This window comes from Pteropus vampyrus, unplaced genomic scaffold (assembly GCF_000151845.1).
Source record: "Pteropus vampyrus isolate Shadow unplaced genomic scaffold, Pvam_2.0 Scaffold46, whole genome shotgun sequence".
Classification (NCBI taxonomy): domain Eukaryota; kingdom Metazoa; phylum Chordata; class Mammalia; order Chiroptera; family Pteropodidae; genus Pteropus; species Pteropus vampyrus.
The window spans coordinates 6,478,733-6,496,235 of record NW_011888827.1 but is presented as its reverse complement, the minus strand read 5'-3'; the positions used below and the strand labels follow the sequence as shown (position 1 = coordinate 6,496,235).

Genomic DNA, 17,503 nt, shown 5'->3' with positions numbered 1-17,503 from the left:
GCCCTGGAAACTGGCCCAGACAAAGTGAAGGGATCAAGGTCCACCCCACTTTTGCCTACACACACGTCCGCCAGTGGACAGTCAGAGGCGAAGAGAAAGGCTGCACACGGGCACCGGCCTCCTCTTGCCTGTGTGAACCCCCTTTCGTAACCTTCCCTCTTTGCCAGCCAACTCCTTGCTGTTGACTCTGCATCACCGTCCCCTCCAGGATCAGTCACCCCTAGGAACAATGGTCAGTTCCCCTCCTCCAGCTATGGTTCCAGCTCTGCTTCTCTTCTCCCCGCCCTCCTTCAGCCAGTCATGGAGCCAGCAATATTCACGGAGCAACCACCCTATGCTTAGATGCTGAGAACACAGGCAAGAACAAGACAGGACAAGGGAGAGGGGCTTCAGGCCATTGAAAGAGACAACCAATAAATAAATTCACCGAATATGGTGGAAGTACCATAAAGGATGTTGAGATAGGAAATAATAAACCTTCTGTTCTCTGGAAAGAAATGCAACTGGGCATTTAGGCTGAGACCAGAGAGTGCGAAGGAGCCAAGTCTACGCAGAGCAGCCTGAAGGAGGTCCAGGAAGAGAAGAGTGAGCGTGCAAAGGGCCCGTGGCAGCGATGGAGAGTGGGGTGTGTTTGATGCGCTGAGGGGAGGCCCTTCACCTGGAGTTTGGCAGACAAAGGGAGAATGGTCCAAGGTGAGGTCACCAGAATGCAAGCACCAGGCCACAGGGGGCCCGGCTGGCCAGGTAAGGAGTACAGATTTTATTCTAAGCACAATAGGAAAGCATTGAAGGGATTCAACAGAAAAGAAACATGACCACATCTTTTGCCTTAAGATGTCCTTTCTGGAGATGGAGGCGAGGCATCAATGGGTTTCTTCTTTCTTAATTAGACGCAAGGACACCTCATCTTTCTTGGGGGAAAGGGTCCACTTCCTCTCCAGATGTTATCATCTGTGGCTACCCAGTGGTTCAAGGACCTGGGAGAAAAGAAGATGCTTATCAGACGCCTGTTTGGCAGCATTTAATATAGTCTCTCACATCACAAGCCCACACAAAGGGCCCTGGCGTTGTGCATCATCGCCCAGGGTGAGCGGAGTCAGCCTGGGGCGGGAAGGCTGCCGCCTGACCGCATTCTCTTCCCAGGGTTTCAGACTGGGCCTCGGAAGACTGGAACTACAGCCGGATGCATTGCAGTCCCCTATTAACATTTTTTTTTTTTTTTTATCACCTGAACTCTTTCCTCGGTCTCCCTGGATCCACAGCAGGAGTTGCCACGTGATTCTGCTGGGATCCACCCCCACTTTCAGCGACGGGGTTTGAGGTGCTGTCCCTCCACTTTTCAAAGCCTTTCCCCTGGTCGTCAGAGAGTGCTGGCTGGGGCTTGGCTCTGTGAAATAGGGGACTTTCTCCTCCCACCTCTTCTACCTTCCCCATCCCTCCCTCCACCCCTCCACTTTTCCTGGCCTTTATATTATCTGTTCAGAGCAAAGCCATCTTCTGGAACTGCCTGGATGGGATCTTGCCTCCCATCAAAGCCACAGAACCTTCCTCGGGCCCAGTTAGCGATGTCTGTCAAAACTTTAACTGCCGCAGCCTTTGGAGGCAGCTCTTCCCTTCCTGGGGCTGGAGGGGAAGTGTCACTTGCGAAGGCCGACCATGAGCTGGTGTCAGCTCATGGGGTTTGGTGGTTAGGATTGTGGTTTGCTGATCAAAGCGAGGCTTGAGCCAGTCCTCAGCTCTGCAAGGCACACTCCTTGGTGGGCGCGGTACCTTCGAGTCAGACTGCCTTAGGTCGCATTCTGGCTACACCAGTGACAGCAGGCAAGTTTAACTTCTCTGAGACTCAGTTTTCTCATCTGTAAAATGGGGCCAATGATGGTAGCATCCTCTTCATAAGGTCATGGAGAGAGTTAAATAAGATTAAAAATACATGTAAAGCATTTAACACATGGCAATACTTAAAGAGTTCCCCCGTCATTTTAGCTAGTGAAATTCCACCAGATTCTGTGGGTGCTGGGATCATAGAGAAAGCACAGAATTTTCCAGAGACGCTGCCGGAATCAAAGAAAAGGGAGGGCTATCCTACCTTTTCCCTTCCCTGTCGGCCAATCTTTCACCAGCGCCCTAGTGGCCAAATCCACCCAGAAGCCAGCGGTCTGGAGGGCCTGATAGAGGTCGTTTCTACCTGTGCAGAATAAGACAAGGGAGTGGATCTGAGAACAAACAGGCATCTACATGCAGGGTACACACGTGTCCACATTTTCATACTTTGGGTATGTGTGGTCTAGGTTGCATGTTCATAAATATGACACATCAAGAAATAATGGCAAAGCAGTTTACATAATCTGCCCTATTCAACCTCTCCCCCGTCACCCCCCACACACTGTAAGGTAAAGGAACCGAGACTCAGAGAGGATGATTTATCCAAGCTCACGGCAAGTTGTAAGCAGTGATCCAAAATGGCAGCCCAGCCAGCCTTCGCCAGAGCCTGTGTGCCCAGCCCCCACGCCACCCAGCCCATGGGTTAGCTCGGGCCAGACTTGTCAAGACGAGGGTCCTGGCTCCCTGCAAAGTGGCTGAAGGCGCCCACCCTCTGTCAGGAACAGGGAGCCTGCTCCTTCGGGAAATGTCCCCAGGGCACCCTCTTCTCCTTTCGTTTTTCATGTGTATGAGCTCTGCCACTTAAAATCGCTTCCTCAGCAACAACTCAGTCTGGTAGAATAGAAAAGTAACAAGGATTAATTACCGCACACCCCACCCCCCAATAAATAAATAAATAGCAGCTTTGGGGAAGAAAAATATTGAATTCTGTTCACATAGATGTAGCATCAATTACATAGTTTCTGAAAAGAAATTTAAATAATTTCCCTCCTTTCCACCCCTCCTTCCCCCACAAGGCTCCAGGTAAGACTGGCGGGTCCCGAGGAAAGTGGGGGCGGGAGGGGGGCAGCAAGGAGTGCAGGCTGTGGCTGGTCATCACCTACCTTCTTGTCGGCTCAACAAGCAAGACCCCCAGTGGGCCCGTTCCCCCTCAGAATCCAAAACCAGGGGCTGATGTGAAGTCAGCAGGTATTTAGCAAGCAGGAAAGCAAGCCAGCGAAATTTGTTCTTTTGTTTTGTTTTGTTTTGTTTCGGGGGGAGAGTAGAAGGATGGGAAGAGGAGGCATGATCTCATGTCTTATTTTTAAAATTAATCACTTGGGCTTGTGCTAGCAGGAAGGCCAGACTCTGCCCCCTTGAGACCTCCCACTACCGAATTGTGTAATCGCCCCTGAGGCTTGCTCAGTCCACAGTGGGAGTCAGCACAGAATCCAAAAACCAGGAGGAGAGAAAGCTGGGAGCAGAAAACAAAGGTTGAACGCTGGCCCGTGGGTGTACTTTATGTGACACAGATGAGGTGGCCCACACAGGCACAACATTTAGAAATGGAAAGAATTCAAGATTTCTGGCTTCTCTTGGAAAAGCCAATTTTCTGGCCACTGAAGGCTCACGTTCCTGCCGGGCAAGAATGCCGGATACGGCTAGCCCGCCACAGTCCTCACCGCCCCCTATTGCTCCCCACCCTGAAGCTAAGTGTTAATTGCCTTTCGTCACCATCGTCAGGCTGTTTTCCTCACATCTTTTCATTCCACTCATTTTAAATTACCTGCCTGGCTATGGTAGGCATCTACCTTGTAGCCCGAGTCTCATTAATCTGTTATGGTCATTACTTCTATCCTTGCCACCTGCCACCAGTTTCCCTGGGACCACGCAGAGACCCATCTGCCTTCCCAAAGTTACTTTCCACTCCGCTTCAAGTAGTTACTCTCAGTTCCTTGAAAACGCATTGCCCCTCCTTCCTCTGAGCCTCTGCTCTTGACATTTCCCCTGCGTTCATGCTTCCCCTGTTTTTCCTCTTAACAACTAAATTTTAGCCTAGTTATTAGTTTTCTATCGCTGCCATAACAATTCACCATACTTAGTGGCTTAAGCAACACAAACTGATTCTTTTATAGTTCTGTAGGTCAGACGTCAGACATGGGTTTAGTGGGCTAAAAGCAAGGTGTCAGCAGAGCTGTATTTTTATGGATCCCAATTTTGTGCTGGCTACCAGCCTAGGGCCATTTCTCAGCTTCTAGAGACCACCCACATTCTTGGCTCTTGGCCCTCTTTCCCCATCTTCAAAGTCTAGTCTCTCTGATACTTTGAATCTCTCCTTTTCCTTCTGTCTCATCCCTCTGACCCACCCAGGAAAGATTAACTGCTTTTAAGGATTCATGTCTTTAAGAAATTGGGTACACTCAGACAATCCAAGACGATCTTTCCATCTCAAGGTCCAAATACTAAATGGCATCTGCAAAGTCTCTTTTGCCATGTAAGTTAACATATTGATACATTTGGGGGTACTAGGACATTGGCACATTTGATGGCCATTATTCTATCTATTTATCTGTCTATCTGTCTGTCCGTCCATCTATCCATCCATCTATCCATCCATCCATCCATCCTACCATTCATCCATCCACCTTTCTATTCTATCACACTCTTTTAGAAGCCTAATTCAAGTCTTACATCTTCTAAAAAGTTCTGCTTAACTATTTCCCTTCTAAACTACTGTGCTGTGTGACATTGACAGAGTCACTTGCTCTCTGTTTTCATTTCCATTGGGTACAGTGGTATGCTGGCTCTCCATGGCAGGGGAGAAGCCTTGATGCATAGGGTTTGCCAATTGCCGTGATATAAATATTTCCCACATGGCCGATTTCAATCTACCAGTATAGAGATGGGAAGAGATGTGTACAGTCAGCTCTTTCGATCCAGTAGGAGCCAGCTCTAACACTCTATTCCTGGTGCGTAAAATAGGGAATTGACTAGTCATTCCAAATGTCATCGGAGAATCAATGATTTCTCAAAAACCAGGAAACTTTGATTGCTGTCTGTGCAAGTGTGTCCTTCTCTGGGGCTGGTGCCATCTCCAGTGTAAATGTTTCAAAGATACCTCTGTGACGAACGTATCAGAGGGCTGGTTTCATGAGCTAGGGCTGGAAGAAACTCTACCCAAAGAAAGACGTGGACACCTCTGGAGTCTGTTGACTTTTGTGCGATCACAAGGTCCTAAATCCAACCACAAAATGAGCTTGGCTTTATGAAAATACATGATTTTCCCCCAGAAACTAATCCGAATGTATAACGGTTTTTTATTAGGATTTCTTTGGGTCCACATCATCAGGTGGAAGAATCAAAGGAAGAATGCCAGCTCATAAAAGAAACATCAGGATGTCATATGAAGTACCTTAATAATTCTCTCCTGCAATATGTATTTTCATTTGTGGTTGTTGAATTTCTTGCTTTCAGGCAGCCCAGGAAAATAACGGCTGTATGTATTGACGTGCTTATTACATGCAAAGATCTTCACCCATCGTATCTAATTTAATTGGCCTTATTGGTACCAACTAGTTGAATAACCAACTAGTTAGAAAATGGGGACACTTGGATCCAAACCTCGAACTCTCAGTTCCACTGTTCCTGCGTTTGAATACCAGCCCTCCAGACGGGGTCACGGCAAAGGTGTGTGCGGGACCCAGTGGGAGGGGTCAGAACTGGCAGGAACATGAGTACTGATAGGGAAAGGTGGCCTGTTTCTGAAAGATCCGATTCCCATGGGCCCGTTGACTAATGCTGCCTTTCTTTATTTGCTGTCTATTTCCTCAGTTCCAAAGATAACATCTGAATAGCCTCAGACCAGACTGAAAGACCTGTCATTTCCAGAAGGCGCCACTGCTTATTTCTATATCCTCCTTCCCAGATCCCCATTTTCTCATACACCCCTAAGGTGACATTTACACCCCCATTTCATTTGGCAAACGATTATTGAGTACCTGCTGTGTGCCTCATACAGGAGATCCAAAGATGAGAGGATCACGATCTCAGCCCCAAAGTATCCTCAGGTGGGACATGCCAGGGTGTTTAGGTCATATCCACAAGATGTCACAGAAGTCCTCAGTGTAGAGAGCAGACTCCAAGTTCCAGAAGAAGAAAGCTTCATCCGGAGGACTCCCGAGCTGAGATTTGAAAGAGTGACATTTTCTAAGCAGCAGAGGTGGAAGATGACTTTACTAGCAGGGGAACCATGAGGGTAAATAAATGAAGGCATCATAGGTCCTAAGACTGGAGTATAGGGCGGGAATAAAACCAGTGGCGAGAGGAGAAAGCAAAAGTCACCGGGGGCCAGCTTAGCAGGGCTTCCTATAATCAGCCTGGACTTTGTCCTATAGGCAATGAGGCACTGATGAGGAGTTTCAAGCGGATGAGTGACACAACCCGATTGGCATTTTAGAGGTGGCTCATCTGGTATGGTGAAGTCTGCAGGCGAGGGCAGAGCTGAGGGACGTGAGGGCCTGAGCCACAGTGAGGCGGTGAGGGTGGGGCTGGGAGGACTGACTCCCTCACACACATCCTTTGCAAGAACCACCGCCCGAAGGTGAGCCACGCCTGGGAGCTAGAAGAGCACATTCCACAGACCCCAGCAGGTCAGAGGAGCAAATGAACTCTGGTGAAGGGGCTATTCAGAAAGAATCACTTGTGCCCAGGTCAACTGATAAGCAGAGATTGCACAAACAATTGCACAAATGGCTGCTAGGTGCAAGGCACAGTGACAGCACACCAATCAATATTCAACAGTTCAGGAAGAGTGAGATCAGCAAGGGCAAGAAAACAATCAACCCTTCTGTTGGGGGTGGGGGCATCGTGTTCATGAAGCATTCTGTCCTTCAACACATTGGCAAAGTTGGTGAAATGAACTACATTTTACAGTTGAAAAGGGACGTTGTTGATATGCCCAGGAGTACCAAGCTGGTACGAGAAGGAGCTAGAAATAAACCTTGCTCTCCAGAGACCGAGTTTAGCTTCTGGACACACAGTCCTGAGTACCTCTTCTCAAATTCTGCAACTCAGGTCGCCTGTTCCACATGATCTAACACTTGACTAGTCTTTAATTATGTCATAGGGTAGTAATGGCTTAACATTTGAGGTCTATGCCACGTAGCAGGAGCTGTTCAAAACACTTTATATGCTGTGAACGGACCTAAGCCAATTTGTCCATTCAACGGCTGCCAGGCTCTTTGGGAAATAATAGGGCTTTCTGCTAATTAGAGGACAGGAGTACACGGCTTCCCCTCTCAACCTGCTACCTGATGGCATTACAATAAAAGTAGTTCTGCCACATGTACAAAGAGGCATAAAATCACCCACGCGTTAGTCTCTGTAAGTCCCCACTCCCTGCCTTTTTAGCCATTCTGACACCACTTGCAGAGAAGGGTCATTTTGTAATCATAGCTCAATGGTGGAGTCAACTGGCCTTCTGGTGGGACCACAAGCCCGAGGCAAGACCAAAAGGGAATCTAGACCTCGAATTCTTCTCTGAAGGTGTTAGGTGGCAATGTCACCAGATTTTTTTATTTTATTTCTGCCAGGGCAAAAGTGCCTGTGCAGTCAACCATCTATCTTGAATATTGCTCATTTCATCCACAAAAAAATTTATTTCTTAACATTGCTTATGCTAATTAACTGGGCCCCTGGTGCTACTTTAGGTAGTAATATTTGTAGCCCCCCTACCATGGACACTCTGGATGGTGGGTCGTTTAAAGAATGCTCTTGGAAAAGTCACTATGTGCTGGCATGGTTCCAAGTGTTTAGAACTTTACACGTGATAACCCATTTAACTGTTGTAGCAACCCCATGAAGTATATGCTAATATGGTCCTCGTGTCTCCAGTGAGGAAACTGAGTCATAGAGGAGTTAAGGGCTGCTTCCCCAGATGGGGTGTGAGAGCCTTAAAAGTAGACACTGTGGGTGTGGTCTCTCCTCCCATCTCCATCCACAGAGCCGAGCCCAGTGCTGGGCACGTGATAAATACGTGTTGGGAACAGATGATAACCAGAGAACTACAGCAGTCAGTTTTACTGAATGGCCTGAGGTCGGGGAGTGTGGTTTACTGAGAGCATTAGCTGAGAACTATCCTATAGTCACTAATGGAATGCATTCTGCACCTGTCATTCTTCGAATATGCCTTCCTCCGAGCCCCATGACTCCTGCGTGGCTCAGAGTTGTCCTTGGCAAGGACTTGTTTTCATAGAGGGTAGATTTGCCTAATTGGTCTTCCCTCATCAGATACAGAAGTCCCTCATGCATCTCGGGGTGTCGTCTCAAGGAGCACTCAAGGAATGCTCCTAAAATGAGTGGAAGATCGCATGGTTCAGGGAGAGAAATTACACAGCCGTGTGTGTTGTTCTTTGTACTCTTGTCTAACCCCTTTCATAAACACTCGCTCCATTGATTCTCATGCCAGTTTGGAGATGATGTAGTTTCCGTAATAAATTAAAAATAAATGAAGAAATGAAATGGGAAAAAAAAGGAAGAAAGATAACACAAATCAGGGACGTACCGTGTGCCAAACACTTTTACATATATCTTCTCATTTAATCCGCACAAAACTTACTTAAGACAGGCTCAGAGAGGCTAAGAGACTTGCCTGAGATCACACAGCGATTAAGCAGCTTTGCTACTCGCTCTATCCGACGCCAGCCCAGGCTCTTGCCACCGCACTGCAGAGATGGCATGCAAATGAGCTTAGGAGAGGTATCAACGTCAGGCAGTGTCTAAAAGAAGTACATTTGAAAGAGGTGCTCAGAGGTCTGCCTTCTCCAAAGAGAAAAGGCTTTGAAAATATCACAGCGCAATCTATTCAGAAAGCTGACGAATCTAGACAGAAAGAGACACCCAAATCTCAAAATCCCTCCTCTCTTTCAGGTTTTCTATTACATTGAAACGGGGAGGGGGGGGTGTGTGAAACTTGCCAACATGCAAAGTGTATGCAGAATTTGACTCAAAAATGTTTAATAAATCAAAGATGCACTTAGAACAGGAAACATCACACAGCCCAGGTGATAGTTCTTTGTGAGGCTGAAGATCCAAAGGGGGCGGCCTTGTATTTCTGCAGAACTGATTGATGGAATGGGAGAGATCAGGAGGAAAAAAAATACACTTTCTGCCATAGACAGACAGCCACCAAACAGAAGAAGTTTAAAATGCAGGAGGGAAGATTGAAGCCCACAGAAAGATTAAAGAAAGAAAAGAAGTACAAATGAATTGATGAATTATCGTATGAAGTTCCTGAGGTGTTTACTTCACATTGGGTTGAGCTGCATTTGGACGTTGAGCAGTTGTACAGCCTTGGTGATTCTTATGTCTTTTCAAACCTCAGAGACCACAAGAGCCAGAACCACCAATGACCAAAGACCAGGATTCATTTTGGCAAGAGGGAGGCATCTCTGAATTTGGAGTTTATGGTTTGGTTGTGAGCCCTTGCCAAGAGAGAGACTGTCATCTGATCAAAAGTGGTCACCCACTGTCACTTCATCCACCCATCTACCCATCCATCCACCCAATAAATATTTATTGGCATTTCATACCAGGCCCTGAGCTAGGACATGGTCATGAGCATAACAGACAAGGTCCTTGGTCTTATGGAAATTACTGCATACCTGAGAAGGGCACACAGTGAAGTTGAAGAAGTAAGTAGAGGCCAGAGCAGCAGGGTCTTGATAAGAATTTAGGATTTTATTCTACATGCAAAAGGGAAATATTGGGGAGTTGTCAGTAGGGTGTGGCATGATCTGATTAGGTTTTTATTCCATAAATGCTACTGGGTGGTATAAAATGGATTTAACATGAGGTAGGGGTGAATACAGGCAGAGCGGTGAGGGGGCTATTGCAGGAGACGAGGTGTGGGCTTGAATTAGGGTGGAGGCAGCAGAGATAGAAGGTACTGGAAGGATTTGAGATATATTCTGGAGGTAGAAAACATGGTGATGATTTGGGTTTGGGGAGGGAGAGGAAAGGGAGAGCTCGATGGTGATTTCCAGATTTCCAACTCGAAGCCGTTCTCTAAGATGGTGCCATTCTCTAAGATGGAAAGGATTGGAAGAGACTATCCATCCCTCCCATCCTCCAGCTGGCATTTCTTGAGCACCTACTATGTGCTGGAGACTCTACAACAGCTTCTGAGAAAAAGAAGACAAGCTGCATCATGGGTTCATCCTGACTTGTGGCTCAGCCTGATAGACGGGCATCCTTTTTCTGGCCATGCTAAGGGACCACATGGAATTCAGGATTGCCAGTGTGTCACTGGGGTTCCCCATCCTGTTCACCTAATTCCAACCTGGGCTCATCAGATCATAAGGTTTTATAAAGATCAAATTTTACCTGGAATTGACCATAGAGGAAAAAACTTTAATTTTCCTATATAATTGAGTTAAGTGTGATGAAAACGATGCCAAATGATCAGGGTTTTCTTTCTCTTTGGCCAACAGGGAGCTGAGCTACAAATGAGCTGAGCTACACATTTGTAGCTCAGCTGATAACTGTGTAGAGTTTATGGTTTCCATGATGGCATCCTGGTTTTCTCTTCGATATTGATTACCCCAAAGAAACATCTGTTGTTGTCTGCCTGTGGACCTGGATCCGCCTGGCCATGTTTGTCACTCAGCTGTCTCTGATTAGACCAAGAATAGACTGGGGATACTCATTGAAAACTTGGCTGAGCCATTTAGGTTTCCTGAATTGGATATTTCTACTAAGGGATGCAAAGTAAATTTCCAGTTAACAGTAGTGAATGCGATGGGGTGACACCAGATACCCTCTTTCTCTCGTCTGCCAGGTGTTGGCTGCTGAAGGCTCTCAGCTGAGTTCCTCTCTGAAAATTAAGCCTTGACCAGGGTTGCCTTCCCCAAACTTATATCTCTGGGGCTAGCCCATATCCAAAGATGGGATGATCCTAGTACATAGGCCCAGCCCCTGAGGCCCATGGTGGGGCGGGGAGTGCAATTTTTTGGTAAACCCTATGAAGGCAGCAGTGTGACATCAGTCCAGGCCCCTCCCATGGTTTTTGATGTGTCTCCATTGTTTTTCAGGCCCCCCTCAAATCGTGCAATGCCTTGGCTGCATCTGTATCACCTTCTTCAAGAGCAGAGATGTGCAAACTATGTGTTTCTTTTTGAAATATAGTTTCATTGGAACATAGCCAATATGTAACAATATATATAAGGACATATTTTACAATATGTTCAATAGCCCATTGGCATAAGTATTACCTGGGGCTGCTTTTGTGTTACAATGGCAAGATCGAGCAGTCACAACAGAAACTGGTTGGCTAGAAAATAACTAAAATTTTTATTATCTGGCCCTTTCGGCAAGAGTTTGCTGACCCCTGTCCTAGAAAGAACAAATGATATAAGGGTTACCAAGAAAGTGGTCCTTCCTTCCCTGGGTTGGAGATCAGACTCACTGGGCATGAGGCCCTTTCATTTCTGAGCCTCTGTGGGGCTCAGCAAGTGCCATCCCATTAAAAGACTTTATTGACATCAAGGCCCATGTGTTCGCAATGCATGTCCTATGCCAGCCACTGCACTTAGTACCTTGCCTTTCTGCTCCCACATATGCCTCTCGGTAACACCATGAAGAGGGACCTATGTTGTCCTTATTTTGCAAATGAGGAAACTGAGGCCCAGGGATAGTGAATGACTGGCCCGGAGTCGCACAGCGGGGATGTGGCAGAGCTGGAGCTCACCCCAGGTGCGTTCTGAGTCCAAGCTGCTATTTTGGGGTGCCTCTCTCTGCTGCCTCTCCGTCCTAAAGGCCTAGAAGGCAGAAGACTGTTATCTCTCAAGGAATACAAACGAAACAGGTGGTTGCTGCATAGAAACACTGGCTAACCCAGTACAGCAGAATGTGGGGCTCTGGAGGGGGTACAGTGAGGAAGCCTTTCCTTAGGGTGGAAGAATCAGCCCCTGGAGGACCAGAGGCCCAAGGCCACCTGACAGGGGCTCTCTCCAGAGGCATGTAACCCAACACGTGAGACAATGTCACCCAGACGGAGAGAACAGACTAACTTGATACCATCTGAAACCCCTATGGGGACAGAGGCTAAAGGTTCGGTGTTTGAATTTAGAAATCAGAAATCCCAGGTAGGTGAGTTCCGACTCCCCAGATAAAGACATAGTACATGATAAACTAGCCTCTTTGTCCTCCTAAATTGAAAGGATTAAGTATCTTTTAGAGAATTCGCTCCTTTAGGGCTACATGCAGAAATGTATTCAATTCACATTGTAGCGATAACAAAACTTTAGGGAAATAAGGGACAATATGTGGGAGGCCTGTGGTTATTATACAAAGAGCAAAATTGTTCACTTTTTGCTTGTAATAAAGGGAAGATTATATGTCAGGGAAAGTAATCCGGATTAAAAAGATGAACAGCCAGCTCACCCGAGTCACTTCCTGTTGACACAGGAAGAAAAGCTTCAGGTTTGTTTCCTGGGAATCTCTTCACAAAGTCAGAGGGTCACTAGTTCACGCAGGGCCACAGATGAGGAAAGAGATGTGTAAGTCACATGAGTAAGTCAGTGATTCGATTTGCCCGAAATTTCCATTTCTACTCCTTACCATCTGTGCAGATGCTATGAAGCCCCCGGCTTTGAATCTGAAGAACAGCAAACTCCTCACACACGTGACCTTTTTTGGCTCTTGCTCTGTGATCAGATAAGTATCAACAGTGTCGGCACCACACCAACGACCCGCTGAGCCCCCATCAGCGTTGTTGCCACCTGTTAGTCTATGGAAACCTCCTACCCACAAGGACGTCTGTCCCATCTCCTTGCTTCATTCTTTTTACTAAAAGTAATCTTTCTTACATTTTCATTGTCTGTCTGTCTCTCCTCCAACCAGAATGTGTGCTCTTTAAAAGCAAATTCCTGTCTGCCCCCTCGGACCCTGCATCACTGACTCTTAGCTCACAGCACGTCATTGGGGAATATTTGACGACTAGTAATGTAGTGTTTATGAATAAATGGAAAATGTTCAAAATTTCACAGATACTTTAATTTTTTACATCCAGTTTCTCTTTCCACATGGAGTTGGCTATGCTATCTTTGGTTTCCTAGTTATAAAGTATCCAATTGTCATTGGATACTTTATAACCAGGAAACCTCCTGACTTGTGGCTCAGCCTGATAGACGGGCATCCTTTTCCTGGCCATGCTAAGGGACCACATGGAATTCAGGATTGCCAGTGTGTCACTGGGGTTCCCCATCCTGTTCACCTAATTCCAACCTGGGCTCATCAGATCATAAGGTTTTATAAAGATCAAATTTTACCTGGAATTGACCATAGAGGAAAAAACTTTAATTTTCCTATATAATTGAGTTAAGTGTGATGAAAACGATGCCAAATGATCAGGGTTTTCTTTCTCTTTGGCCAACAGGGAGCTGAGCTACAAATGAGCTGAGCTACACATTTGTAGCTCAGCTGATAACCGTGTAGAGTTTATGGTTTCCATGATGGCATCCTGGTTTTCTCTTCGATATTGATTACCCCAAAGAAACATCTGTTGTTGTCTGCCCGTGGACCTGGATCCGCCTGGCCATGTTTGTCACTCAGCTGTCTCTGATTAGACCAAGAATAGACTGGGGATACTCACTGAAAACTTGGCTGAGCCATTTAGGTTTCCTGAATTGGATATTTCTACTAAGGGATGCAAAGTAAATTTCCAGTTAACAGTAGTGAATGCGATGGGGTGACACCAGATACCCTCTTTCTCTCGTCTGCCAGGTGTTGGCTGCTGAAGGCTCTCAGCTGAGTTCCTCTCTGAAAATTAAGCCTTGACCAGGGTTGCCTTCCCCAAACTTATGGGGATATCCCATATCCAAAGATGGGATGATCCTAGTACATAGGTCCAGCCCCTGCGGCCCATAGTGGGGCGGGGAGTGCAATTTTTTGGTAAACTCTATGAGGGCAGCAGTGTGACATCAGTCCAGGCCCCTCCCATGGTTTTCGATGTGTCTCCATTGTTTTTCAGGTCCCCCCACAAATCATGCAATGCCTTGGCTGCGTCTGTATCACCTTCTTCAAGAGCAGAGATGTGCAAACTATGTGTTTCTTTTTGAAATATAGTTTCATTGGAACATAGCCAATATGTAACAATATATATAAGGACATATTTTACAATATGTTCAATAGCCCATTGGCATAAGTATTACCTGTGGCTGCTTTTGTGTTACAATGGCAAGATCGAGCAGTCGCAACAGAAACTGGTTGGCTAGAAAATAACTAAAATTTTTATTATCTGGCCCTTTCGGCAAGCGTTTGCTGACCCCTGTCCTAGAAAGAACAAATGATATAAGGGTTACCAAGAAAGTGGTCCTTCCTTCCCTGGGTTGGAGATCAGACTCACTGGGCATGAGGCCCTTTCATTTCTGAGCCTCTGTGGGGCTCAGCAAGTGCCATCCCATTAAAAGACTTTATTGACATCAAGGCCCATGTGTTCGCAACGCATGTCCTATGCCAGCCACTGCACTTAGTACCTTGCCTTTCTGCTCCCACATATGCCTCTCGGTAACACCATGAAGAGGGACCTATGTTGTCCTTATTTTGCAAATGAGGAAACCGAGGCCCAGGGATAGTGAATGACTGGCCCGGAGTCGCACAGCGGGGATGTGGCAGAGCTGGAGCTCACCCCAGGTGCGTTCTGAGTCCAAGCTGCTATTTTGGGGTGCCTCTCTCTGCTGCCTCTCCGTCCTAAAGGCCTAGAAGGCAGAAGACTGTTATCTCTCAAGGAATACAAACGAAACAGGTGGTTGCTGCATAGAAACACTGGCTAACCCAGTACAGCAGAATGTGGGGCTCTGGAGGGGGTACAGTGAGGAAGCCTTTCCTTAGGGTGGAAGAATCAGCCCCTGGAGGACCAGAGGCCCAAGGCCACCTGACAGGGGCTCTCTCCAGAGGCATGTAACCCAACACGTGAGACAATGTCACCCAGACGGAGAGAACAGACTAACTTGATACCATCTGAAACCCCTATGGGGACAGAGGCTAAAGGTTCGGTGTTTGAATTTAGAAATCAGAAATCCCAGGTAGGTGAGTTCCGACTCCCCAGATAAAGACATAGTACATGATAAACTAGCCTCTTTGTCCTCCTAAATTGAAAGGATTAAGTATCTTTTAGAGAATTCGCTCCTTTAGGGCTACATGCAGAAATGTATTCAATTCACATTGTAGCGATAACAAAACTTTAGGGAAATAAGGGACAATATGTGGGAGGCCTGTGGTTATTATACAAAGAGCAAAATTGTTCACTTTTTGCTTGTAATAAAGGGAAGATTATATGTCAGGGAAAGTAATCCGGATTAAAAAGATGAACAGCCAGCTCACCCGAGTCACTTCCTGTTGACACAGGAAGAAAAGCTTCAGGTTTGTTTCCTGGGAATCTCTTCACAAAGTCAGAGGGTCACTAGTTCACGCAGGGCCACAGATGAGGAAAGAGATGTGTAAGTCACATGAGTAAGTCAGTGATTCGATTTGCCCGAAATTTCCATTTCTACTCCTTACCATCTGTGCAGATGCTATGAAGCCCCCGGCTTTGAATCTGAAGAACAGCAAACTCCTCACACACGTGACCTTTTTTGGCTCTTGCTCTGTGATCAGATAAGTATCAACAGTGTCGGCACCACACCAACGACCCGCTGAGCCCCCATCAGCGTTGTTGCCACCTGTTAGTCTATGGAAACCTCCTACCCACAAGGACGTCTGTCCCATCTCCTTGCTTCATTCTTTTTACTAAAAGTAATCTTTCTTACATTTTCATTGTCTGTCTGTCTCTCCTCCAACCAGAATGTGTGCTCTTTAAAAGCAAATTCCTGTCTGCCCCCTCGGACCCTGCATCACTGACTCTTAGCTCACAGCACGTCATTGGGGAATATTTGACGACTAGTAATGTAGTGTTCATGAATAAATGGAAAATGTTCAAAATTTCACAAATACTTTAATTTTTTACATCCAGTTTCTCTTTCCACATGGAGTTGGCTATGCTATCTTAGGTTTCCTAGTTATAAAGTATCCAATTGTCATTGGATACTTTATAACCAGGAAACCTAAGATAGCATAGCCAACTATGCTATCTATGAATAACCAAAAAAAATGGTTATTCATTTAAGACATATTTATTGAACACCTATTATGGGCCAGGCGCGTGCCAAGCATCCATGCCAGGAATTCAATGGTGAGCAAAACAGAGTGCCTGCTCTCATAAGCTTTCAGTCCAGTAGGGATAGTGGGGGAACAAATATTAATGAAATGACAACACAGTATGCAATTAGGACGTTGGAAAGTGCTCTGAAGGAAAAACACATGCGAGGCTTCTGAGGAAGTAATGTTTGGGCTGAGATTTGAAAGATGCTTTAACTAGGTGAATTAACGAGATGACCTTGCTAAAGAGTGATTAGGGTTAGAGTTAAGAATGGAGTTATGTCTAGAGTAAGGATTAAGGGAGGGACAGGATAGGAGGTTAGAGAAGAACTTTCCAGAAAAAGAGACGTATATGTGCATATGCTATAGGAGTCAGGCGGATGTTGATCGGAGGTGAGTTGACGGCTGCCTGAAATAGGGTGGAGACAAAAATAAGTGGAGAAAAGAAGACAGATTGGGAGTTATTTAAGAGGTAAAATGTCCGGACTTGGTGTGTCCTTCAAGGGCCATCTGGTGGCTGGGGCATTGACTTTGGCCTTCTCCTGGTTGGGTGCTCATGGGGCCCTCTATGACTAGAAACCTGGCTTCCAAAGCTGGAAGCAGCCACTGAGCATCCGAGTGTGTGTGCACATAAGAAGGGCAGATGGGTGAGCAGGAGGCCCACAGGAGCGCCTGCCTCGGTCAGCAGCAGGGGTTTAGAACCTGGATTTAGGACTCAGGCAGGAGGATTTCTGGAGCCCTGGCATAGATTACTGTGGGCAGTCAGGTGTTTACAGGAGCTCAAGTCTGTGCTTATTAAAGAGATCAATTGTGTCCATGAGAACCCATGCTTAATGGGTAACTGTTGTATTATATAGCCCTACCTACAGCGTATAACTAAATAAGGAACATAGAAAACAATTGGCCCCAAACATGAGCATCATGGGATTTTTTTTTCCTCTCCTGCTCAAAGAAAGACTCCAGTGAAAAGAAAAAAATATATAATTAAAAAGTAAAAACCTTACGTAATGAAATTTAAAAGAAAACTTTTGAAGCCAACATGCAACCAAGGGCAATGCTTCAAAGGGCCCAGAATCAATGTTTGTCAATAGCAGTTTTGCATCCTTTAATTTTTCTTTCATGAATATAAAGCGTGATGTTATTAGGAGCTCATCCATGCCTTAATTCTGTTTGAGATTTGATGAATCAGAACTCTATTAACATTCTGTCCGAATCAGCAGCGTCAGAGGCCTGTGGCAGAAGCCTCACCTGGTCCGGAGCTTTCATCCTGCAGCTGGGATGCTGGTTAACCATCGGGCCTTCTTCACCAAGCACTCGGCAGCCCTCCAGCTTCAGCCAGGAGCCAAAGCTGGAGGCTTTTTATCTCCGTCACTTTCTTTAGAGACTTTCTCGCAGAAAAGAAACCACCCCATGACTCAGCCCGGCCCAAAGTTATTTGTTTAATCAAGAT

The 17,503-nt window shown here is 46.2% G+C and overlaps 1 long non-coding RNA gene across 3 annotated transcripts; it reads right to left on the bottom strand.

Moving 5' to 3' along the window:
• Window positions 1-310: 310 nt before the first annotated feature.
• On the bottom strand, window positions 311-17,503 carry LOC111739043. Of its 3 annotated transcripts, none has more exons than XR_002780081.1 (3): window positions 17,302-17,503; window positions 5,859-6,041; window positions 311-2,712 (listed from the first exon to the last, which is right to left on the bottom strand). It is a non-coding gene; the product is annotated as an uncharacterized LOC111739043 (long non-coding RNA). The 3 variants fall into 3 exon arrangements; XR_002780080.1 differs by lacking the exons at window positions 5,859-6,041; window positions 17,302-17,503 and adding an exon at window positions 2,985-5,847 and having other exon boundaries at window positions 311-977; window positions 1,229-2,712; XR_002780079.1 differs by lacking the exons at window positions 5,859-6,041; window positions 17,302-17,503 and adding an exon at window positions 2,985-5,847 and having other exon boundaries at window positions 311-2,185; window positions 2,591-2,712.